This window comes from Sinocyclocheilus rhinocerous, unplaced genomic scaffold (assembly GCF_001515625.1).
Source record: "Sinocyclocheilus rhinocerous isolate Xijiao unplaced genomic scaffold, SAMN03320098_v1.1 scaffold2664, whole genome shotgun sequence".
Classification (NCBI taxonomy): domain Eukaryota; kingdom Metazoa; phylum Chordata; class Actinopteri; order Cypriniformes; family Cyprinidae; genus Sinocyclocheilus; species Sinocyclocheilus rhinocerous.
The window spans coordinates 303,186-330,978 of NW_015635763.1; the positions used below are offsets into that span (position 1 = coordinate 303,186).

At 36.3% G+C, this 27,793-nt stretch overlaps 1 pseudogene; it reads left to right on the top strand.

Moving 5' to 3' along the window:
* The window catches only part of LOC107747459 (uncharacterized), a 106,057-nt pseudogene that overhangs the window by 68,690 nt on the left and 9,574 nt on the right, over positions 1-27,793 (top strand).

Sequence of the window (27,793 nt, forward strand, 5' to 3'; positions counted from 1 at the left end):
TTGTTTTAGTCTAATGGCCAATGACTGATAAATGGCTGATATTAAATTACTGTTTTGTCTGAATTATGAATTAAACATTAAGGCATTTTAAATGTAGCAATTGAATTTAGGCATCACAACATTATAATGTACAGTATGAAAAATGGATATTCAGTGGAGATTTGCCAAAGATTAGATTTAATAGTGTTATTAAATTATTAGTGTTTTAAAGATTAAAATTAGATGATTGCAATTGTAATCTAAAATAGGTAAAATGAGCATAAACATTCAAATATTCAAATATCCAAAATCAGCCAACATATCCAATATACACTTAAAAAATAGGTATTGTCCACTTAACCAATATTTTGCAAATGTATTGTGCACCCTAGTTTCATGCTTTCGCCAGTCAATAACTCACAAAACACATTGTGGTCGACACAGACCATGTTTGTTCCTGTTGGAAGTGAAACAGTATTTCTGGGTTGTATTATATGGAACACGGTTTCCCCTTTTTTACCGATTTTTGCATTTTATGATTTACGTTTAGCAATCCTATCTGCGACCAGAACAGCAACTCATTTGTGACCCACTGCTTTATGTCTGTTTGCAATGACAGCCACATTAGTTCAGTGATTGTACTGTCTCTCAAAGCCATTATGTGTCATTAAATCTCAATAATAGGCTGTTAAATACTGTCTGTTAATATACTGCCACATCATGAGACTAAGTTCATCATTACACCATTTACTCTCTGCCTCAGACGCCTCAGTTGCTCAGACTAAAACATCCCAGTGATAGAGATGCACGTGTCTGCGGCGGTGCACGAGCAAATCGCATCATTGACAGACGCACAAAATCGGAGGCTTTGTGTGAAATCCCCTCGTTGTGGGGGGGAGGGGGCAGACAGAGATTAGCTATCACATGTGGCCCGGCCCCCCCATTCGCCTAAAACCTGTTGGAGAGAGGAAGTCATGAGCGAACACAGGAAGTGTGCCTGTGTCAAACAAAACGCTCCGGTCGTCTTTGCTCCAGAGTCCAGACAGGCAGATAGAGACAGTCTCATTAGGCATGACTCAGTGATTTGAGGGAGAAGTGACTGGAAGGCCTGAGGGTTCTGCTGTATGTTACAGATTATCCCCATTACTGCCATGCTGTTTCTCTTCTTTACCACTCTGCCATCCGATTCGCAGGGGCCATATGTAGTGCTCACTGCTTCCTACACACTGAGCAGGTAGATCTGTCGATCACTTCGCTTACTGTTGCAAAATCTGTTCGTTTGGGACGAGCTGCAATGTCCTGCAGGGCTTCAAAAGGGTTTCGAGTTTAAGAACAATACAAGCATTTAAAAAATACAGTATGAACATATAAGAACATTTTCATGTGTGTACATCAATGTGTATTTACTTGAAATATTATATTTTTAAATGAATATAATTTGGTATACCTGCATTTAGCATCAAATGGCTGGTGAGTTTTAATCTAAACATTTTATTTATTCCTGTGACGGCAAAACCGAATTTTCAGTCTTCAGTATCACATGATCCTTCAGAAATCATTTGCTGAAAATTTGCTGATTTGCTGCTTAGAAAACATTTGGGTAACACTTTATTTCGATAGTCCACTTTAGACATTCTATTAACAGTAAGTAACTTTGCAACTACATGTCAACTAGCAGTTAGTAGAGTATTAGTAGACTGTCTGCTTAATATCTTCTAACACTTTCTTTGTCAACTTTTTTTACACGTAATCTCATAATCTTTACAGTGGGTGCTTTTGCAAATGAGGAATCTGTTTAGAGTTGTTTTTAAATCCAGGTTAACCCTAAAAACAAACCAAAATCAACAAGACTTAACTACTCTCAACAAAATCCAACAAGCCATTTCTTTCTCACAGGAACTACCGAGATAGTTGTGAATGTTGACGATGACGGCGTCATTTCACTGAATTTTGAGTGCTCTAACCTCACCGCTGACTCCAAATTCGTCTGGTCCAAGAACTACATGGAAATGACAGAACCTGAACGCATGACCTTAGAGACCAAGGGTAACAAGTAAGTATCTATGGGCGAATGAGTTTTGTTAAATTACTAATTATCAAATTTAAAATTATGGCTTAAAGGGTTAGTCGAACCAAAAATGAAAATGTTGTTCCAAACCCATAAGACGTTTATTCATCAGAAAATACTTTTTAAAGGAATAGTTCACCCAAAAATGAAAATTTGCTGATACTTTACTCCCCCTCAGGCCATCCAAGATGTACAGTCATGTGAAAAAGAAAGGGCACCCTATTGAATTCCCTGGCTTTCCATATCAGGACGTAATAAAATAATAAAAATCTGGTCCTTAGCAGGTCTTAAAATCTGGAAAATAAAACTTCAGATGAACAACAACACATGACATATCACACCGTGTCATTATTTATGTAACAAAAACTAGGCCAAAATGGAAAAGCCATGGGTGACAGATCCACTTTTAGATCATGGCTCAAATATGCTTGCTTGACTTCTGTTTGTTAATAGACTTTTAATGGATGGACAACGAGATAATATTAATAATATCTTCATTTTTGTTTTAAAGATGAGGGATTGAAAAGACATGAGTTTGAGTAAATGTTTTGTCTTTTTGTTTTTGGTTCAAATGTCCCTTCAAACCAACTTGTGTACCTTCTGATCAATCAGTCTTGGGTAGAACATTTAAAAAATATATTATTTATTAATGTAGCAAACAATTTCAGCACATTTCCAGAGCTATAACTACAAAAAAAAAAAAGGGGGTTACACTTTATTTTGATAGTCCACTTTAGACATTCTATTAACAGTAAGTAACTTTGCAACTACATGTCAACTAGCAGTTAGTCGAGTATTAGTAGACTGTCTGCTTAACACTTAAGACTATCTTCTAACACTTTCTTTGTCAACTTATTCTACTAACCCTAAACCTACCCTAACTGTCTACTCTGAGAGTTAGTAGACATGTAGTTGCAAATTAATGAGAATTAGTTGACATGTAGTTACAAAGTTACTTATAGTTAATAGAATGTCTAAAGTGGACTATCGAAATAAAGTGTAACCAACATTTGTTATTGTCTATGTTGAAAACGGTTGTGCTCCTTAATATTTTTGTGGAAACCATTGTATTTTTCCCCACTCGGGATTCTTTGATAAATAGAAAGTTCAAAAGAACAGCATTTATTTGAAATAGAAATATTTATTAACATTAAAAACGTCTTTACTGTCACCTTTAGTTAATTTAATGCATCCTGGAAAAAAACAAATTTTATATATATATATATATGTGTGTGTGTGTGTGTGTGTGTGTATATGTATTAAATTTTGCGTTTTAATAATACTTTAATAATAATGGTTTAATGTTTGCGTAATAAAATTACATTTGATTTGACTTGGAATGTAGCACACAGTTTACAGTATATTATCTTTGTTATGTTGTTTTTATCTTTTGTGGAGCTTGACTGACGTGGAAACTGAACATTGTATTGCTAAAAGTTGTGTTAGATTCTTCAACAAATCTTGTTTTGTGATCAATAGAATAGCTTACAGATTTAGAATGACATGAGGGTAAATGAATAATGACAGCATTGACTTTTTCTGTGAACTGTCCCTTAAAGTTGAGATGCAGCAAATGCAGTGTGATGTCATTTATGCACACAAACCACACATATCGTTATCATCATAAATATTTGCACAGTAGCTTGCTTGTATGTCTTGATTATGGTTCCTGCATTTCTAGTGTCATTCTGGTGTATATAATTATGTACTGCATCTTAATGGGGTTTCAGAGGCTGTAGCGGATTGTTTATCATCTATGAATGACCTCTCATTTGCATTTAGACACGAGGGAACAGTCCGGAGGGTCACGGGGAACACAGAGGTCCCGGTGTCAGCAAACTAATTAGTCTGGACTGGCCTGAGTTAATTAGGAGTGGTTTTGAATCCAGCATCAGAAAAAAAAAACATCATCTGAAACTGAACAACTAAAACAGTGTTTTCCCATAGGAATGTAGTTTCTCTTTGAGAGTAGAACAATGACAGGGTGTTGGTTATCGATGCTGTGCAGGTGACTGCGGATGTGCAAAATGCTGGAGGAGTTGTGGGCTGTTATGGTTTTGGATATGTTTTATCATGTGTGGATTTTCGATATTACTCACTTGCGCTCTCTTACCTTCACTTTCTCACTTTCATCTTAAGATTAAAGATTTATTCATGTGAAAAACATTAAAAAAAAAAAAATTAAAGAACCCTTTTTCCACTTTAAGGATCCTTTTTGTGCATTTGAAAGATTCCATGCAGGTTCTACTTGGAACCGTCAATGGCAATAAAAAAAACCATACACTCCTATTTTTAAGAGTGTATGGTAGCTAAAGCAAACACATGCAGTTAGGAATGGGCAAAATTCAGTACATTTTCAGTTCAAATTTGTATTCAGATTGATGATGATATGCTTTGTAATTTAAAATGTATTAAATTAAAATCATAAAATTCTGAGATTTTAGGATGTTTTATTTGTTTATTAGATTGTTTGTTTATTAATGATTGTGATTATTTATGTACATGTTTGAAAAATAATTTATAAAAAAAAAATATTGAAAGAAATTTTCTATATACACATACACACACACACACAAAACAAAACAAAAAAATGTGTGTGTACAACATTTATGCTTCAAGCAGTGAAACTTATCTCTTGTTAGTTGAACGTAATTACTTTGTTCTGAATCAAATCTTTCCTTTACTCATAGGCCTAGTCTTCCATGGCATAATGGAGATGTTTAGCCTACTAAAAATAATTACTTGTTATAAATACCAGTGGTCAAAAGTGATTTAATAATGCAACATTTACAGCTATGCAGATCTTGCTGGTCAATGCTTTAAGTGTACTTCTTCATTCCTCACTCTGGTGTAATTGTAGCATGTGAAACAGATGAGTGGACGTTAAGTACAATCCTGTTCCTCATTTCAGTTGTTGAGAAATGACCGTTTCCTGTGATTCAGTAGAGATAGTGCTCGGCCTTCGGTCAGCTGAACTGATTCTAACTGTTCTTTTCACATCTGATCATTTGATCTCCGGTTCATGGGCCTCAGAGGGCTGGGGTTTGTTTGACAGCTCAGATAGGTAAACTGCAGCTCTCAGCTGAAAAGAGACCTGTAATTGTTGTCATTGCCCAGAGTATGAATCCCCCTTTGCCTGTGTGCAGCTTCTTTGATATTGAAATTCGAGCCACAATTGTGTAAAAATCATGAGCTCAAACAGGAAAATGCTTCCATGCGCACTTCCTTCAAGATAGGGTTACATTCCCAGTGTCTCTCGGCATGAAAATCATTGCAGGCTATTTCGATCTTTCCTACAATCACATTATCCACTATTACACATTTTCATGTGGTTTAGGTTGTAAATGAATCCTATTTATGCTTACATGTGTGCCGTTTCAGAGAGCATAGATTATACTGTGTAATGTGTGTGCGATTCAAAGCTTTTGATTAGTGTAAATTATACGTTTGAATGGGGTGCGATACGCTGAATCGCTAAGCTAATCACTTGTTGATGTCAAGTTAAATATTGCATGAAATTCAATACAGAAGTGGATGATCCCAGCATGCTTGCGCGTGACATGACAGGATTTGAAAATTTCTTGTTAAAGCTTGTTTGACTCTCACTACTGCTATTTGCGCAATTGCTCTGATCTGTTGGATAAACAAACAGTTTCGATGTGAACTGCATGTTCGGAGTTAAAATGATGAAACCTAGTGCACAACCTTGATGGAGTCTTTCTGCAGTGTTGCTAGATGTTTCCTAGAAACAGTACAGTAAGTTTTATGCAGATTTTCTAACATGGAGCTTTGAGGGTTATCAAATGGAGGCCTGTGGGTTTGTTGTCTCTAAACTGGACTGTTCCTGCTGCCTCATGAAAACAAATTTAGAGTTTTGTGGGTTTTAGTCCATGTCTCTTAGCTTCAAAGCTGTTTTTATGCGGGTATTCTCATAAATGTTGACAAAATAAACTTGTAGATGATATACACATTTCAAATTTAAAATGTCCATGACTCATTTTACCTGCATATACAGTTTTATTTCAACTGGCTTTTTTCTGAATTCATCATCAGCAATTAAAATATTTGAAGAATTTTAAGGGAATAAAGACAGAATTTGAATTTACTCAAGTTGTTTATTTGCAAAAATATTTTTTTTTTTACAATATGCACACATTCACTCTTAATCGTATGCCTAATATGCTAAAAACGGCTCCAGTACTGTTTCACATTCAGTTGTAAAGTAGCCTGTATTAATCACATAAATAAAGATTATATTTTCAATTCAGAACAGCTAAATTATACAAAAAGTTGAGTAGTTTGCATGAGTGGTTATTACTGCTGATTGTTTAATATTGCTGTGATAAAACCGTTGTCGAATATTTAATATTTAATATAAAGTTTAGCTACTTATTGTACATCTTCGCACACTGTCACCATTAAAACTCAAGTGTTGTGCTGTATACAAATTATACCTTTTTGCATAGACGGCAACAAAACACGTTCAAGGCCCAGAAAGGTAGTAAGGACAGCAATAAAATAGACCATGTGACATCAGTGGCTCAACCGCAATTTTATGAAGCTACGAGAATACTTTTTGTGCGCAAAGAAAACAAAAATAACGACTTTATTCAACAATTTCTTGTCTTCCGTGTCAGTCTTCGACATGTGTTCACGAGAGTACCACGACGTAGAAGAAATTGTTTAATTAAGTCGCTATTTTTGTTTTCTTTGCGCACAAAAAGTATTCTCGTAGCTTCATTAAATTTTGGTTGAACCAATGATGCCACATGGACCATTTTAATGATGTCCTTGCTACCTTTCTGGGCCTTGAATGTGGTAGTTCCCTTGCGGTCTATGGAGGGTCAGAAAACTCTCGGATTTCATCAAAAATATCTTAATTTGTGTTCCGAAGATGAACGAAGGTCTTTGGAACGACATGAGGGTAAGTAATTAATGACAGAATTTTCATTTTTGAGTGAACTGTCCCTTTAAACTTCCTGTCATCCTAACAATGAACAGAGCGCTACATAATGAAGTAATATTTTAGCCATGTCTAATTATAATATAATATTTATGGTGTTTACGGCCCTGCTGTGATGCGCACCGAAGGCTATATAAGCCTAAATGTCCCATTTCAACTTCCTGTTTCAGTGGGATTTACGTCAACACGGAAAAGAAAATTGTGTTAAACTATTTCATGGTCTTTAATGTGGTTTTGCTCTCTGTCCCTCTATCTGGTCTCATTGTTGCCTTCATGATCAGAGCATCTATCTTTCTTGTATCTGTTTACTGTGCATGGCTTAGTTTTGTTGTGCTGGAGGATGTTGCTGCCTTGTAGGAAGCAATGATATGAAATATGACGTGTGGGTCGCTTGATTATTGTCTTCTGAACGGAAATGTCTATAACTAAATGTGAAAGGCGCAATTTCATCAGCCCGATATTCAGACTGCATTTCACCCTTCCTTCAGATCGTGATGTTTGTTCTGTTGATTTAATTCGGCTGCTTCCTTTTCACTGTCTTCGTTTTAATTTGCTTCTCTGCCTCTCTCTCTCTGTTTGTACAGCCAGACACTCATATAACTCTCTCAATAATAAGAGCCAATAATCTCAGATGATTTCTGTAAATGCCGAGCTGTTTTGCTCTTAAGAAGCAAGTAGTTACTTTGAATGCATTAACAGCCATGTCCCTTTTAGCCTTGGGCAGACACAAAACATCTGTCACAGTGTTTATTCCTTGCAAACTGTTGCATTTTCAAAATATAACAAGATGGGAAAGTGTAATGTCATCGAGATCGAGCAGGGTTTATTTGAGTTCAATATTATAATGCACTTATTGCCCTTGGTGCAAAACTTTTCCTGCACAGTTTGTATGCTTATTTTTGAGAAGAGGCCTATTGTTACTTTTCAAAGGGACCACTGACCTAGCAACCGTTCTGAACACCCTAGCAACCTCATTTCAGTTCTCTGGCAACCACCCAGAAGTGATGTGGTGCCAAGATTTGCACAGGCTAGAGCCACTCACATTTTCTTCAAAAAATGCATATCTAGTTTTTACTTTGATGTCAGACAGTGTTTTTAATTTGACACCAGATGGCTTAATTGACAAAGTCGAAGCTTTGAGTAATTTAAAAGGATCATTTATAGCATTCAGTTGTTAACTTGGGTCTGCATTTTGCTTATTACCTGTTATCTTTTAAATTTTTACTATACAACTGTTTGATGAGGAAAAGTGTACTGATTAGTTTCAGAAATAGGGAGAATCTAAGGAGGTTACAGATTAAAAACTGAGGAATTCACATTGGCCACTTATTGTTTTGTTATATATATATATATATATATATATATATAGTCACTAAATTACAATTTGTGTAACGTATGTAGTTTCCTTTGTTTTTATAACTAATATTTTGGATCTAAATTGTAATATGTAAAAAGTATAAACATGCACTGCCAGTCAAAAGTTTGGAATAATTAAGATTTTGTAATGTTTTTGAACGACACCTCTTATGCTCACCAAGGCTGCATATTTGATCAAATTTTTAATACAACATTGTGAAATATTATTACAATTTAAAATACATTTCTGTTTTCTATTTGAGTATATTTTAAAATGTCATTTAATTTTTTTAAATGTATTTTTATATATAGTTTTAATATAAATTGTAACTGACTGACTAAAGTCAGTATATTATTTATTTATTTGGTCCCACTTTAGTTTGGGGACCAATTGTCACTATTAACTATGACCTTTGCCTCAATAGACTCCTAATTTGCTGCTTATTGTTGGTTAGTAAGGTAGTTGTTAAGTTTAGGTATGGAGTAGGATTAAGGGATCTAAAATATGGTCATGTAAAATAAGGCATCAATATGTGCTTCACAAACAGCCAATAAGCAAGTGATATGCATGCTAACAAGCAACTAGTTAATAGTGAGAATTGACCCCTAAACTGAAGTGCTTTTACTGATTTTTAAGTGCGGTTTAATTTGTGACGCTGCTACAGATGCTGTTTGTTTTTGCTCTGTCCATAGCTGAACCATGATCGCATCCTTTGACCGTAATGCTTTGAGGAACAGTGCCTTTTCTCGTTTTGCTTATGGGAAGCCAGTTCATGTCCTGAGAATTGTATTGTGTCATTAAGGCCAGTCAAACATTAACTGACAGGAAGTGAAGGGAGAGAGAAAAAGTGAGAGTGGGCGAGATGAAAATAGAAAGACAGTGATGGTGAGGTTGGAGCAGTGATCTGATTTGCTGTCTGTTCCTCCTGACTGCCGTCGTTGCGTTGAGCTGTCTGCTGAGGCAATGAGACATGGAGATAGGGAATCTGGGAGATGGAGGAAGAGAGCAGTCAGCTGAGGCGGTGTAGATGGCCATCTGCCACAGGTCTCCTCTCACTCAGCGCTGATAACAACCTCTGCTCACCCAGTAGGATAATTCAATCTTCTCCATGCGCCAGTCATGGACTCGCCCTCTCCTCAGAGACGGCCCAGATACCGGATACTCTCAACAAAGTGTGCAAATCGTGATGCCACATCGCTGAGGTATATGCTTTGCACATCTGAGTTTTATTTCCACCTAACCATGCATGATACGAGTTTTTGTTGACATGTTCTTGGTTTCTACATCTGCAGCGTTATTCTGGATAGCCCTGCCCTGCTCCTCATGAAACAGCTTCTGATTGGCTTTGATTGTGTAATGTCAGGAGGCTGATTTGTGTTTGGTGTCAGCAGAACGATTACTTGTTGCTGGAATCTTGTGTAGTTTGGACATAGTTTTAGACATATATCTCAGATTCAGGAAAGTTTCCAAAGTAAATAGGTTCAGGAACATTATGAGCAGTGTTAGCCTCAGACTGTACGCCCACAAAACACCCACAGACCGTTCACGGACCATCTGATGCTGACTGCACTCAAAAACAGCAAGAGCGGCCTGAAGTCACCTCTATTCCAGTGTATTGGCTGCGATAGGGGTTTTCAAATTTGTTGATGCCAAGAAATGTTATTTTAGTATCATTGAGATGCAGTCTAGTTTTTATTAATAATTTGAATTACTTTTTATTTTGTATTGCCTGTTTTTATTTTAATTTTAGTTTAAGTTTGAATTTTGTTTTTAAAAACAGTTTCATTTAAGTTTAAAAAATTTCTTTTTTTTGTCATTTTTATTAGTTTGTGAGTTTGAGTTTTTATTTAAAAAATTTTTTGTAACAATTCTAAACTATTTTAGTGCATCAAATTAAAATAAAAGAAAATGAGAAGTACTGCCTTGGCAGATTGAAAGTTTTTTGTTTTAAAAGTTGTTTTAATTTTTTTATGGTTTTAGATTTAGTTAACAATAATAACCCTGATGCCCCAGAAGTGATGCATTTTCATCAAAACAAACAAACAAAAAGCATATAATGTGAGGGGGGATTTTTTATTTATTTATTTTTTTGTCATTGTTAACCCGAGAAATGGTTCTGAAGTTGTACTAAAACCAAAATAAAATAGTGAATAAAATAAAAGATTTGCTATTAATATTGTGATTTCTAACCAGTCTTAAGAAAACTGTTAAAAAAATGTTTTACACTTTTTTTGTGTACATGTACAATGAACCGAGCTGAACTATTCTCTAGATATGTCAAAATTTCCTTTCGAGCTTTCAAGAATTTTTAGTTTGAGACATTTATTAGCAGAAAATAAATAAATCATTGATCACACCTATATATTCTGCATTGTTCTGTCCAGTTTCAGTTTCTCCTGCCCTATTCTCAAGTAATTGTGGTTTATTGCTTTACATGTAGGCCAATCGAGTCTGTCTCTTGGACAGTTCATGGCAAGATTAAACTGCAAAGTGGACCAGACTTTGTCAAAAGTCTTGCTAAACAAGAATATGAGAAGTGTCAAATATAGCAGAGAGAGTACTAAGTATCAACAGAGGCAGAAACATCCTGCATTCCCAGGTAAAAAACTAAAAATCTTTGGCGAGGGGAAGAGACAGTGAATGGCAGGTGTCTATAGCTCACGTGATACAACCGTGAGACTAAATGGAACAGGAAGATTCCAAACTAAACCTGAATCAGTGTAGTCTGAGAGCAGAAAGAGGAATCGTTTATTCAGGAAGCTCACAGCGTGATCGGAGCAGACAGAAGCCACAAAGACAGATGCCATGTTCTCTGTGCCTGCACTCTTTTTTTTAAAAGCTTGACGGTGTTATCAGAGGTTTATGTTAACATGCGCTCATTGAGCACACTGAGTGATTTGTATATACCTCAAACTTCACTGTGCTGTTTTCTCCTCTAATCGTACCTGTCAGATTACATTCAAGCACCAGGCATGCATTTGTCATCTCATTATATTATCCATGCACTCATGGCAGCCTTGGAGTCTGGCTCATTATTCTGGATCTGCCCACACACTTGATAAAGCCTGCAGATCCATAACAACAATATATTAGCACTTAATTTCTGCTGTTGCTGTTTACACAGCCGCACACCTGAAGTACTTGTAAATATTCAGCCACAATCACTATGGGCTGGATTTCAGACTGCATTTGGTGACCTTTTGCCAGTTCAACAAAAAAAAGTTTTTTGTTTTTTTAATCATGTGCTGCCATGTTATGTTGTGTACAGTGAAACAACAAAAGCAGAACGAAGCAGTACTAATTGGTTGAATAATAAGGAACAGACGGTGCCAAGCATGATGTTGACCATCATTTTTATCATTTTTATAGGATTCTGCCCTTCAATGTTTTGTTATTTAGAAAAACAATGTATCCTGTTAACATGATTTGTCATCAAAATATTACTACATGTACAGAAGACAACTTGTGTCTGGTAGTCAAAGTGTTCGGAGCTGCTGCAAAAGACGCTTCCTCTAGTGTGTAATTGTAGGACTCGTGTCTGTCTCCAGTGGGGCCGGAAAACAGCCTGTGTTCTGTCTGAACAACTAATACTGACTTTATCTCAACATTTCTTATTTCCACCCTTCCCAACGCTACAAATCATCCATGCAAGGCAAATTGTCTTGTCACTGCAATAAAAACAATCGATCAATTGTTCACCCAAACATTTATAAAATTGTGTAATTTACTGCCCCTCATGTCATTACAAACCCATATAACTTTGTTTTTCCAGTAGAGCACACAAGGTGAATTTCTGAAGGATCTCAAATCAAATGTGGTGTTGTTAGATGCACCTCATCAGGTTTGACGTCAGTGACATAAAGCATCATTAGTTCTCAAATGATCAATCATCACTGACGTCAAACTATTCCTTTAAAATTACCTTCACATTGAGTCATTTCTCAGCAGCTATATCTGTAGAGTGAGATTGTGTTCTTCAGATGTTTTTCTTGTGTATGACACATGAAAACCTGTACCCTTTAAGTGTAATAATTTCTGATGGACATTTTGAAATGGCTTTTTCCTTTAAACCATCTTAATTTTAAAATGCCTGGTATGTAACCAGGTCACCTAGTGTGAGGTTTGACAGCGTGATGTGTCACAGTGAGCGATAAGAGACAAACACATGAGGCCTGCTGTAAGAGCGATAAGATGATGTCTCCATGATGAACTTTGACCTGACTTGTAACACTTACGTATGTATTTCTTGAATGTAAAAAAAAAAAAAAAACAGTTTACTCAAAGTACAGAAATTGACTTAAAAAAATTTTTTGGCCAAAAATATGAGTTTGAAAGATTTTATATAAATGTTGTTTTTGTTTTTGTTTGTAAAATTATTGTGTGCAATTTATCAAAGTATTGTTATTAAGACTATTTTAAATCTTATAATTTTTGAGTTTGCAATGAATGTAGTCATTGACACCATTAATCTTTTCTAACAATATGTCTTTACTATCACTTCTGTCAATTTAACACATCCTTGCTCAATAAAAGTATTAATTTCATTAAATTCTTAAAAAAAAAAATGCTGATCCCAAACTTTGAACAGCTGTGTGTGTATATATATATACAAACACATATATACATATACACATATATACATATACACATGCACATATATATATATACATATACTGTATGTGTATATACTGTGTGTATATATATATATATATATATTTATACATACATACACACATATATATACTGTATGTGTATACACACACATATATATATATATACATATATATACATACATACATACATAACAACACACACGCACACATATACAGGTACACTAAAATTGTGTAGTGCAAAAAAATAAATAATATTAAATAAGGCGTGTTTAATGTTAAAATCCAAAAAATTTATTTCCAGGTTTACCGAAATGATATCCTTCATTTGTGATGATATCCAGATTTCTGTGTGGTCTTTTGGACCCTGATGTATTTTTACTAAAGCATTTTATTATATGAAAAATGTCCTGAACATATTTTGATCAGAACTTTGAATAGATTCGCTTAAACAGCCATTATTTCATACAGATTCATGGAAAAAATGAAACTTGTCAGACCTGCTGTTTTCGCAATTGAATTTTTGTATTCATGAGACAAGGAAGGATCATGAAACTAATTTCATGAGACTTTAGAAAATATAATTGCCCAATAAAAATTGCATTAAAATCTTTAGACATTTATGATGTTGCTTAATTTTATATGACCAGCTAATCATGTGTGCTCTACCGAGTGACTCGTTTTGACCTTTTATTCAACTGAAACTGGCCATCACCTCGAGTGTGTGCAGTATAGAAAGTGACTGGATGAACTGTTTTAATGTGTAGCATGGCTGAAATTCCCCTTAATAACAGAAAGACAGTAACCAGCAGGGATTTAGCACTCGGTCCCCTCCGTTGCCATCTCCATGGTAACAGCACAGGGCTGGAGACATGAGTAAAAAGCACAGGAATGATTAAAGATAAAGAGTATGTCCTTCTGTTGCTGCACATGCTCTCACACTTATTGGGTCCTCACCATTACAGTTCAGTTCAGAGGAAAAACAATGAGCTTTCACACACTCACCCACTCGCTAATCATGGCACATCGTGCCAAAGGGCTTTTTGTTGCAGAGCTTTTCTCTGCCAAGCACTGATATTAGTACCATTTCTGCCTCATAATTCACACAGGACTGGAAATGCTAAACGAGCTTGCGCTAGTTGTCTTTTGTTCCAAATGTAATGTTGCTGGTTGTTTTGAGGTTTTGAAGTGTTTTTTTTTAGCATTATAAATGATGAAAGGTTGTAAGCAGACTTTGTTTGGGTGACTCTCATGAAGCCTATCAAGAAAGAACACAACTGAATCATATTTGGACACAAAAAATGAAACAGGAAAAGGAAAAATAAGATATGATACTTTACATGAAAAACATAAGGTAACACTTTAGTATAGGGACTAATTCTCAGTATTAATAAGTTAATTATTAGCATGCCTATTAATAACATATTGGCAGTTTTTTAGTACTTATAAAGCACTTATTCTGCATGACCATATTCTACATTCCTAATCCTACCCAATACCTAAATTTAACAACTTCCTTGCTAATATTAATAAGCATCAAATTAGCAATTTATTGAGGAAAAGTCAGTTAATGGTTTGTTAATGGCGAGAATTGGACCTTAAAATAAAGTGACCGAAAATAATGACTGTTTTTTTACTTTGACTTGCTTTTCAAAAGAATTAACCACATTTTTCTCAAAATGATCATGACTGCATATAGAAAAAATGTATTCCATTCAAACATTTGTATTTATTTATTTGTTTATTTATACATTGAAACTTTTATTAAGCAAGGATCCATTAATTGGATAAAAAGTAATAGTAAAGACATTTTATAATGTTACAAATTTTTTTCATTTCAAATAAATGTTCTTTTAACTGTTTATTCAAAATATAAAATTATATATGGATAGAGAGAGGGAGGTTGTTAAAGATATAGACAGATATTTGTAATTAAAATAATGGGCTAAAATAGATGTGTATGTATGCATCAGGATCTCGTAAATGAAATTGTGTAGGCATTCAGTCAGCCAGTCTTTTTCAATGAGCCCCTTTTTCTAGATAGTCTTACAATCTAGATCTTTCAGTCTATTTTTAACTGACTTTTTCAACCAGGTAAAGAGTAACCAAAATTTAGCCACCTGAAGAAGTTGTAGAAAAACTAGGCCTTCTTCTGTTAAATGAACAAGCATCCCAAAATGGTGAAATATTATCAATTTAATCAGCTTATTACTATTAGAAGCCTTTCTCTGCCTTTCTTCAGTGTCTCAGAACCAGCTGGTAATATAGCAACCCTCTTACATTACAATCATAACTGACCTATAAATAATATCACAGCAGGAAAAAGACATCCCTTCTCAATGCTTAAGGGTGGAATTACCCAGCTGAGAAATATTGAGCATAAAAGCTATTAATTAACGCAGTCATGTAGTTAAATCACAAAAAATGTCTAATTTCCTTTCCATGTAGCTGTGCTTCATCTTTTGAGAGGTTTCTGATGTTTGCGGTGTTATTAAAACACTTTTAGCAGTCAGTTCCGTGAGACTTTGTACCTGTTCTTTTAGTTTCTGTTGAACTGAGTGATAAGCACTGTTCTCAAACTTTTTCTCCCCTTTTCTCTCTTCCACAGAATGAGAAACCGCTTGGTCATTCTGCAAGCAGGTCCAGCAACATTTCAAAGGTATGAAAATCCATTTCCTTTTTCTCTTCTACTGAGAGCGAGTGAGTGGCTTAGCTTTCTAGGGGGTCTGCACCTGCTGTCTGCAAATACTTTCATTCTCTTTATTCCGTCAGGATTTCTAAGCAAGACTTTTCAGACTGAAATATATTTATTGGCCTGATGCAAAGGAGATCGGAAGGACATTTTGTGCTTACAGTATGTAGACTTTCACTCTAGTTATTTATTTTTCAGGTCAAGGAAGCTTTGTACTTTATTATCCAATCTTGAAGTCCCCTTTCCATATTTAAAGGACACCTGTTTATCTGTCTGATATTTAATGAACACCATGTGCCATGGGCTTGAAACATATTCTATGCAATTATGCAAATGAGACATGAATGCTCACAAGTGCTTATCCACTGTATATACTTAATATGAGTTCTGTTGCCGTAACAAACCTCTGTAGTAAATGGGCCGGTAGTTACCCTTAAATGCCTATGCCACTAAACTGGATGTGTTATTATTCAGATAGCCAAGTATAAACATGTTGACAGTTTAACCAACTCCAACTCGCTCAACAAGATTCTCCTCAAATTTTTTGCCTTTTGATCATAGTTAGTCTGAAATAGAAGACTATGTTAATGCACTAAAGCAGCCCTCGCAGCAGTGTTAAGAATATAGTGTGTACTTGGTTTGTCAATTTCAGAAAGCACCATTAGGTAGCTAGAAGCGTCTGCGCTTATATTCTTGTGTAGAGTATGTTTCCACAGTACACCTTTTGGTCTTATTTCTTTGATTATATCATCACCTCAAAATGTGTTTAACATTGTTGCATTCTTGGCATGCACAGTTGAGGTTTAAATTCAGTAATATTATCAGTTTGACTGCACTGAATCTTAAACTAAATTGAGCTGGATAATCACAATTGTCTTCTGTAGAGCTGCTTTAGAGGTGAATCTCTGAAGCATCAGCTTCATTATTGAACTGGATTGATCTGAACTGAAACCGAACTGACTTGAGCTGAATAAGGACTGTTGTCTTCTGTAAAGCTCCTTATAGCTGAATTAAGCTTTTTTTTTCATGAACTTTACACTATTATTGAACTAAACTGAATCAACATTGAACTCTTTTGTGCTGAATAATGACATTTTCTGTAGAGCCTCTGTGTAGTTGAATTGAGTTCACTTTATAACTTGTCTTTAAATCTTCTCTATAAATCTTTGCTAAACTGAATTAACATTAAACTAAACTGAGATGAATAATGGCATCTTCTTTATAATTAAACTGAGTTTGTTTTATAACTAATGAACTTTGCTAAATTTAATCAACATTGAACTAAATCGAGCTGAATAATGAACAGTTGTCTATTTAGAGCTGCTTTACAGCTGTAATTGTATTTGTTTCATAATCGAAGAACTTGCAACATTAATACTTTTATTTCCTTGTTTATTACCGTGAGGTTGCTTTAAAACAATCTGTATTGTATAATGCACTATATAAATGAATGTGACTTGCATTGCATAATGAACTGCATTTAGACACATTTTAAATGCATTGATGAATGTAATCAAGCTTCATTAGCTACTGTATTTGTTAATGTTTTGGCCTTAATGAAATGGTGTTCCTTTTTGTTGTTCCATTTCTTTTGATATAAAATAAAACCCACTTTGGACTTGGATTCCAACTAACTATTGGACTATTCCAAGCAAGAAGATTTGTTCTCACCCTATTCAAATAACTCCTACCCAACATTCATATTGATTTGACTATTTAAAGACACGTAGCACTATGTTAGTGAGTTCATGTTGGGATCAGGTCTGTCAGGCACTTTCACTTTAACATGGATCTCTTCCTCTTAGTGGAGATTTGCTGCACTTCTGCGTAACATTGAGCCTCTTAACAGATAAACTCTTTACATGAACTAATAGATGCCAGGGTCACCTGCTCTGTGAAGCACTCCACTGGTTTAGCTCAAGACATTCAGCTACTGTGGACTTTGGGTTCACGTTCAAGCCTTGAGCACTTTAAGGCTGTTTTCACATTTGGTTTGAATGCATGGTCTAGTTTGAGTCCTTATTTTGTACATTGTAAATATGGTAGATACCATAATACCATCTGCAAACAGTGGCAGAGTTCAAACAAAGCTTATCTTAGACCACCTTTTAAAGTGTACACGAGGTTAGATGGACTTTGGACATAATTTTTATAATTTAAAAGTTTTAGAATTTAAAAATAATTTAACTTTTGTTCTCATAATTTAGTGTTTCTGTGCTTTTAGGAGTCAACAGTTTGTATTCATTTACTTTTAGAGCCTCATGTATTGTAGCATGTTCAATTGACTGCTTACATGCACCAGAGAGCATGATCGGTGTTCACCCCCAGCGGAAAGAAATGTCTCATCATTCCAGAGCTCATTTGTCTACGACAGGATAAATAACATGAGAGGTCCCATTACAGTTGTTATCAGTTCAGTGTCCGACACGCACTCATGCTGCATGACGAGGTTTTGACTGCTGAGAAACCCGAAGGGTCCTAATAGAGGTCCATGGGGTGTTCCTGTCAGCTCTGTCATTTCAGCCTTACATTAAGCAATCAAACAAAACGACACACTCAACTGATCCATGTCAGTGTTGTTATTACCCAGAATCCTCTTGGTTGGGCTCATATCTGCAGCCTTAAAGGAATAGTTCACTCAAAAAAAAAAAAAAAATGTATATATATATGTATGAAAATATTTCCATTTTTTTGTCCATATAATGAAAAGCTATGTCCATGTCCAGTTACATAACATTGAGCGGGACTCTCTGTTTGCCTGATCAGTAGCAGACATGGGGCTGTGTGGCTTGCAGATCAAGTGTACTCAGTTTAAGTATGGTCTTGAAGAGGGTAGACTGTCTTTGGTTCATTAGAGAACATCTGTTTTGAACCCCTCTGCCTCATCACATCAAATGTCACGTTTGATTGACAGACCTTTCATATGGCAGCATCTGCATTCATTTCCATAATCATTCTGTAGACATACGCCTCAAATTGTGCAGATGATAATGTACAAACAATTAGCTGCAGAGTTAATATGCTTCCAGAAAATTGGTTCAGGTTGATCAGTCTGGAAACAAAACCTTGCTTGTTTAAATGCTTTTGAATTTAGTGCTGCTTATTATTCTGTTTCTGTACCCAACTTCTTCCTAATTTCCTTTTGAATGCTTTTTAGACTCAATCCAAAAGATCACACGCCACTCAAATCCACCTCATTATGAAACAAACATTCTTACTGACTGCGTCATACTGGGGTTTTATCGCATATGCAATAATGCTATTAAAGAAAAACCTACAATGTGTAGTCATTTATTTCCTCAAACACATTAACAGACCCTGAATGGACCTTTATTGCCAGAGTTTCCATAATATGTTAGCAAGTTGCTAATTCACAATGAGCTCAGTAGTACCATGTTTTAAAAATGACTTCAAGTTAATTCACTACATTTTACACTAGTGGTTCTCAACCAGGGTCCTTGGGTGATGACTTAAAATAAAACAAAAGGGAACAATAAAATAAACTAAAAAGCAAAACGTTTTTATTTGTCTTATTTTAATTCACCCCTCATTAACTTTTTTTCTTCATTGAAGAACCATTGTCCTCACTGTCTAGAAAAACCTGAATATACGTGAGGTTTCCTAATTTAGAAGTGTGACTTCTAGACCTAGATAAGACCTAGATAAGTCATAAAATATCAAAAATATCACAAAAATCATATTTTGTGCATTCAAGGTATGGGTTTCATCACTATGTACATTTAGTTTGTATATTAACCACAGTTTTCTGGCCTTTTGCACACTTGTGCTTGTGTCGGGGCTGAGGGAAGGTTTTAGAGCGTGTAATCTTGGCCCAAGATGCTAGGTCACTGTACTCTGTGTGTGTGATGAATGGAGCCATGGAGAGAGGACGGCCTCCCAGAATAACACCCGTCATTGGGAGCAATTTAGCCCTCTGGAGGTGGACGGCACACATACAGACTTTACAGTTGCTTTGTAGAGAATGAAAAAGACAGGAAGGGCTTATGAAGGCTTGCTGAGTAGATTTGGAGGCAAGGGCCTACTCTTCCTCTCTTGTTGTTTATGCCACATGTTCATTCTTTCTCCTGTCTGTTCTCTGAAAACAGAACTGAAGTCACAAACATTTACTTTGAGGTTTGGGAGTCTCAGGTGATGGTTCTTTCAGAAAAAACTTAAGGGTGATTCATTTTTCTTTTTTCGGAAATACACCACTGTTCAAAAGTTTGGGATTGTTATGGTTTTTTAAAGGGGTCATATGATGCTGCTAAAAAGAACATTATTTTGTGTATTTGGTGTAATGAAATGTGTTTATGCGGTTTAAGGTTAAAAAAACACATTATTTTCCACATACTGTACATTTCTCTTATCCTCACCATGCAAGGCTGCATTAATTTGATCAAAAATAGAGTAAAAATAGCATTATAGTGCTATTTTTATGCATTATAAATATTATTACCATTTAAACTAATCAATTTATTAATGTATTTTAAAATGTAATTTATTCCTGTTATGTCAAAGCTGAATTTTCAGCATCATTACTCCAGTCTTCAGTGGCACGCGATCCTTCAGAAATCATTCTAATATGCTGATTTGCTGTTGAAGAAACATTTCTTCATTATTATCAATGTTTCAAATGGTTGTGCTGCTTAATATTTTGTGAAAATGTTTTCTTTGATGAATAGAAGTTCAAAAGAACAGCATTTATAGTATTTGAAATAGAAATCTTTGTAACATTGTAAATGTCTTCACTGTCACTTTGGATCATTATAATGCGTCTTTCCTGAATAAAAGTATTAATGTCTTTAAAACACACACACACACTTCTGAACGGTACTTTATTTTCTCCTATCTCTGCTTAATGTGCGGTGAGTTTTACAAATTCATAGTAAGCGATTTGTAGGTTGAATCCTCTGAAAAGTATAAATATTGTGCATGGCTAGTGCTATAAAAACATTGCTCTGTTTGTGCATCCCAACCAGTCCATCACACTAACAGTGGCTCAAGCTATGGTGTGAGTTTAGGTTGGGACTATCAGCTTAATTTGGGTCTAGTGTAGTTAGCACCACATGTTAACCAATAATGTTCCCTCTAAACTGCATGCATGCACTTCTGATGTTTCTCCTGTACTGAAAAACGTTTGAAATCTCAAAATTATGTGGGAAAGAAGCTAGAGATTTCTTGAATTGCTGCCCATTCAATTTAGCTCTGATTCAACTCTGCACGTCCGTTGACATGAGTGACAGCAACAGTTGGCGACGATGTGTGGGCATGTCTAGAAACTCAAAGTTGAGTCCAACTTTATGCAAATCAGCAACAACTAGATGGGGCAATTAACAAATGGAGTGAAGTCAGTGGAGATTATGTGATACCACAAAAATGATGCAGGAAAACCATATCAGAATTTGGCGATTCATGCATTGATCTTGTTCATTATATGATGCATTTTGCATTGCTGCAGTTTATATACAAACAAAACATATCCAAACATTTTTTTTAGCAGCAAGAAAATAGAGACCTTGTCATCTTGTTTATACTAGCAAAACATCTAATATAAAAGGGTTAAATGTTAGGGCATCCAGCAGCAGGAATGCCTGTTAGTGACCTGGCAACCTCGAAGGACAGAATTGCTGTCAGTGTGAAACTAGGCATTAAAACATGCTGTCAACATCTTCACTAAAACCACATGTATTAGAGGCAAATTCCATAACCAGAGCACTGGAATTTGCATAACCCATTACTAGCGTTGTTGCTCATGTGTCGACACGCGCAAGTCTGTGCCTCATCTCTGTCCAATTTTCAGTAGTCAGTATGCTGTTTTGTCAAGGGTTTGTGTTGTTTTTGTTGATTCACACATGGCTGTGTGTGTATATCACATCTCAGAAGGGAGTCTTCACAAACATGCACTCTGTCAGGCTTGAAAATACACCTTATCTTGCTGACTGGGTCTGCAAGGAGCCGGAGTGACTCACAGTTAATCACGTTTGCACTGTCGTCACAACTCGACTAAGCAACACAGACATACACACATTTGCCACTTTACACTATTTTTTTTACTGTTTTTTTTTTTTACCATTTATTTACTATATACTATTTTACTAGTACTGTTTTTAATTTCTATAAGATGTAAGTACTAGGTAAATGTTTATAGTATGTATTAAAATTTTTTTATGAAGTAACACCTAAGAAGTAACATCATTTGGTAATGGGGTTGCAAGAAATGTGTAAATAATGAACTCAAAATAAAAATGCTCAAATAATATTTATTTTGATCTCCTGAGATAGACAGTCAACATTTTCTGAATTTCCCAGGCCCTATCTGTACCCCATTTGTGGAAAGTGCCATTAAATGTTTGAAAATGTTCACATCTTCAATTCCCAAGTAACATAAACAGAAAAGTTTCTGTATAAATGAGTGTGAATCATATGAAATTTTGGTTGAGTCTGAATTGAGATGCTAATGTAAGGCGTTCACTCAGACATATTACTTCCACATTTCTAACGCCTGAAAACACTATTATTTCCTAATAGTTTCGTGGAACATTATTCATCAAAGATGTAAATTTGTGTGACTGTGCGTGTCAGCTTGTGTGTTAGTGTGTGTATTTTTGTAAAGGGCAGTTCCGGACACTCTATCCTGTATTGATCCCTGTCAGGCCCTGGGCTATAAATTCTTTGTTTGTTACAGATAGAATCGATAGGTAATTAGTCTGGGACATAAATGATGGAATCAAACATTGCGCATGTGATCCATGCTGCTTTGATCCAAATACCCAGGTAATATTAGTATGTGTGTGTAAGAGAGAGAGAGAAATAGGTTTTAGGCAAGGATATTCCTTTTGTCGAAAGTTTTTATTTGTCTTGAATGTAACCCCCCCCACTTTCTTTTCAAGAAATTTAAGATTAAAGTTTTAAAATATTCCATTGCAATGATGTGTCTTCTTTCGGACATCTGTTTTCATAATTGGTCTTGCATACAATACATTTAACCATACACCATATATACCATTCAAACATTTGTGGTCCGTAAGATTTAAAAAAAAATGTTTTTAAAGTCTCTCATGCTTAACAAGACTGCATTTATTTGAAAAAAAAAGAGCAAAAACAGAAATAATGTGAAAAATAATAAAAATTTTAAATGACTTTTATTTTTTAAATGTATTTTAATTTGTCATTTATTCCTGTGATGCAAAGCTGAATTTTCAGCATCATTATTCCAGTCTTAATTGTCACATGATCCTTCATTTATTTTTTGTAGAAACCATGATACATTTTTTAGGATTCTTTGATCATTATACAGCATATATTTGAAATAGAAATCTTTGTAACATTATAAATGCCTTAACTGTCACCTTTGATCAACTAAATGTGTCTTTGCTAAATAAAAGTATTAATTCCTTTAAAAAAAAAAAAAAGTCCCACCAACTCAAACTCTTACTTTGAGTCTTACTGACTCAAAACTTTTGAACAGTAGTGTATATGTGCCGAGTGTCATGACAAAGGCAAAGTGGCTGTGATGCATTTCATTTATGCAGAACCATAAATCAAAAAGCTACATTTACGTAAAATATTTAGATGCCTTGCAAGGACTGGAATTTCCATCAGGACATGCTTCTTTACTTAAAATTTCTAATTTGCTGCTTTGGTCTCTGTTTTGCATACAGGCTGGAAGTCCGACCTCTGTGAACGCACCCTGCAGCTTTCCCAGGACTTCAGTGACACCCTCGAACCAGGATATATGCAGGTAGGTTTGCCCTCCATCAGGCCTGAAGCCTCAGTGTGCTCCTGCATTATGGTCGTGTCCTGAAAGAGAGTAAAAGATCCAGAAAGAGGCAGAACTGTCAAAATATCAATGGGCCAACACTGCCGTCCATCTTGGTGCTGGCATTTTATTTTCTAAACCTTCCTCTTGGTTCTTCCCACCTGTCTCCATTTGTTCTCTAATGCATGTTGCATGTCTCTTTATGTCCATTTTCTCTCTTCCCATCTCTGTTTCTGTACCTCTCTTTCTGTCCCATCCCTCTCCTCTCGTATGCAGTTCTAATGACCTCGCTCAGGACCAGAAGCCTTTACAGGCCACTGTAGTGCTGTTGAACTCTAATGGTAAAAGCTCAGCATCTCAGGGTGTCACCATGACCACGCTCTGCCTGGACTCCCCCAACAAACCCAAAAATAGGACCTTGTTTGGCACAGAATGGCTCTCCCTACTCAAACCATCAGTCAACTTGAAACCAGAAGGAGGCAGTCTCAAGTTCTCAAAGTCTCTGAATGACATGGGACAAAATGCCTATGCAGCGGTCTTCATTTTATAGACCGCACGTGTTCGGATGGGGAGCTGGGAGCGGAGAAGGAACAACTCATGCAAGACGGCAACATCAAAGCCCTCAATGGTCAAGCCAACTCTCCTCCTCCGTTTGCTTCTCAGCCTCCATCCTTCCTCAACAACTATAAATACATCTCCAACCCAGGGCCTAAGCACTGCCTGGCTCCCCCTGCTCCTCCCCATTCAGACCTTCAAAGAAGCTCCAACTTCCTGCGGCTCATCTTCCCGTTCACCCGCTCGTCCACCGCAGGAAGCCTGCAGGCATCAGAGATGGGAAGCTACGCTTCAAGGCTGCACATCGGCAAGTCATCCAGCGCCATGCTGGACGTCAGCGAGTCCTGCTGTATGGAAGAGATGGGAGACGACGAGGTGTTCGAGGAGGACTCGTCCCGCTGGAAGCTGAAGATTGAGGGCTTGCGGGCTCCTCTTTGCTCCCTTGAGGAGGACCGCGACCTGGATCAATGCTGCTCTCCGCTGTCTGAGAAAAATGGGCCGCTGTCGCCCTACTCCCTCTCGGGGGACTGCTGCAGGTTGGTGGGACTTACTCACTCCTGCCCAGCTCCTCTTACCTATGGGCTCCACCTCTAGAGTGATTCATCCTCATTGTCCCACCATAGCCCTCACCTGGATGTTCATTTCCTACAAGTCCCTGTTTGTCCTTCCTGATAGAGGTCTGCTAGTGCTGCGATAGTTTCTTGTCCTCTTGTAATGGTGGGCAATGAAAATGTTAATGTATTTGGTATTGGTGGAATAGATCTGCTACGCTGCTGTTGGTTATTGCTGTTGTAGATTATTGCTGCTGCTGCAAAGCAAGTACAGGAACTTGCTACTTCCAATACATATACAGATACTGTGCTGTGAGTATTTAAGGGACATACTGCTGCTGCACATGTAGCATATATAATAACCCGTAGCAGATCTATACAGGTGGAGCTGGGGAAGATGGAGGGTTTCAGAGTAACTAGTGGATGCTAACCAGCCATGTAAATGTAAAGCAGCATGCTTATTGGCTGCGTATGCAACATGAACCAGTCAGCTTGTGCCATGTAGTTTAACACTGTGAATATCATCAGTTTGCATTAACAACCCATCAGCCTGCGCCATCTAGAGTTTAATGACAGAACTTGGCGTTTATGAGTGTTAAAGATCCACCGTGTGGAAGAGGAAGTGTCTGACCTTCTGTGTGGGATGTGATGCATATTGCATCGCAATGCTGTCATGGACAGTCCAAGCAGATTTACTTGGAGAGATCCAGTCGATGTTTATGGTAGCTTCTTGATTGATGTAGTTTAGCCATATTGAATGAGGTAGAATGAAGATTGAGATCTGATTACAGTTTTGGTTGTGGCTCTCTGGCTTTGCGATTTGAGACCAGGCGAAATAACCGCTGTATCGATATTCATCTACAGGGCCACATGGATGCCTCAGGAAACAATTAGCGTAACTTATGAGGTATGTAATTGACTTAGAGCTGCGGCCTGCCGGCATCAAACTAAATAACTCTGGAAGAAAAACTGCTTTTCAGCTCCAAGTACTATTTGGTTGTTACAAATTCTTTCCAGCATCTCAGATTTAGGGTAGTAGCTTTCAGGTGAACTCCCCTCTGGCTTATATAGAAAAAGAGTATGGCTGCATCCAAAATCGCATGCCATGACTAGGTACTACACTGGATGAGGAACAAATTTTGTGACCGCTACAAAATTGTTCTATTTAGTGTGAATATGTGTAGTATAAATGTAATCCAGACGTACTACGTTTGTCTTTGTCATGTGACCTAACAGCGTCAGTTGTGTCACTTTACTGCCATTCACAAATCCTCTCCTGTGGCCTCAGGGGGGGATAAAGTGTCCTTTGGATTGACAATTCAGAATTTAGCTGGAAGTAGTAATCCATCCGGGTACTTTTTGCCTACTGTAGTATGAATACTGTGAATTCGGAATACTACTCTTTTCACATACAGTTTTTTTGCCAGCTGTATAGTAGGGATTCATATTCGGATGTAGCTTATGTTTGTTTGTAAAGTGGCTACATCCAACAAGCTTTTTGAGAAGATCTGCTTATCTCTAAGCTAAAGTCATTGCTTAACACTTTACCTGAGCTTCACTAGACTTCTTCATTTTTTTTTTATTGTGTACGTCTTAAGGGTGAGAGGAGGTGTCTTCCCACATGTATTACCACCCTCACGCAGTGCTGTGAAAACACATGTGCTCTTAAAATAGCTGACATTTAGAGATCAGCCAGCAAGACTTATTGGTTTAAACCAGAGCTGAAATGCCCAGGCTTGGAGATCTGCCACAAAGCATGCTCAGGTGTCTTGAGGTGTGACCCATGGCAAGGATTCATTTTTATGTGGGAGGAACATCACATGTACTGGTGCATTTAAATGTTTTAACTGCATCTGAATATTTTAGTTTATGAGGGATCTATTCATGGAATAATTTAGGAATTATTCATATGTTTCTGTCTGCTCATAATTATGTGCTCAGTCACATCTGCAGTTATATTTTCAAGAGAACGTTCTCAAACGACAGTGACAATGTTTTATGCTTCAGCTCTTTAGAAAACCATTTATGAACAGGTGCTTGAAAGAACCAATACAATGATCTGAGGAACATAAAATATAATATGCTAATTGGTATGTTTTATTTGTTAATGTCTCAAGTCAATTCAAAAATTCATTGTTTGTACCCAAAATGTTCTGTGAAGTCATCATGTGCTATTTTTCATGTATTAAAATGCGCTAGTCAAAATATATATAGAAGATGTATTGGAAATATTCGTGCCTATAAGTTAAAATAAGTATATATTATTTTTCCTTATGTTCATTTAGTGAAAACAGAGTGGAAATGTTTCTTTTTTTTAACTACATTTTGCACTTTTTTTTACTTGTTTTAAACATTTTAAGCCATGTCACAAGAAATACAATCATATTTATTGAGTATCATAGAATTACAGTAGTGTATTTACTTTAATACAGTGCTATAAAGCTTGTCTAATGAAATCATTTGACTATTCCAGAACAGCAGGTCAATGAGCAATTGTGAAACCTTGTGAAAAGGCCGGATAGAATGTCTTAAATGTGGTAATTGGATTGAGTCTTTCTATTTTAATGTAATCTAGTCTAGCTTTATGTGATTGTCTTAATATATTCTGATTAAAATAGAAAGGAAGTGAGAGAGGGAAACGAATCTGGCCTTTGTAGTCAAGAAAAATATGAGTGATCATAAACAAAAGGAGTCCATTAAAGCAATGTCCCATAAAGCACTCACGGACGTTATTACACACTGTGCTCAGAGGGGTGTAAGATGATGGAGATGTGACAGGCTTCGTTTTTCTCTTTCTCTGTGCTGTTTCTTGCTCTAATCTTGTAGAGCCTTGACTGGATCATGCGTGTCTGAAAATAGTCATTATCCTGGTCATTCAGTCTGAAAAGCCTCCTCTGGACGCTGACACGGAAGCAATCTTCCCTCTCATTTGTGCCCCGGCAGCTAGTTAACATTTAGAGGGCCCGTATCGTGAAGGATATTATTGGTACATCCATTACAAAACTAAACCGTGTGCTGCGACCATAATGTAATTTGTTGTATGCTGTTATTCTGTCAGCAAGTGTATACATCAAAGATTAAATTTATGGTTGTTTAACTACAATTTTTCCTCATAACATTTCTCTGGCAAGTACTGCTGTTTGAAATGTTTGGAATCTTTAATGAAGTCACAGTCAAATCTCTCGTCTCTGAAGAATTTAAATTTTCCACATTTGGCAGATGGTTTTATTTAAAGCGACTTCAAACTGTGCATTTTATC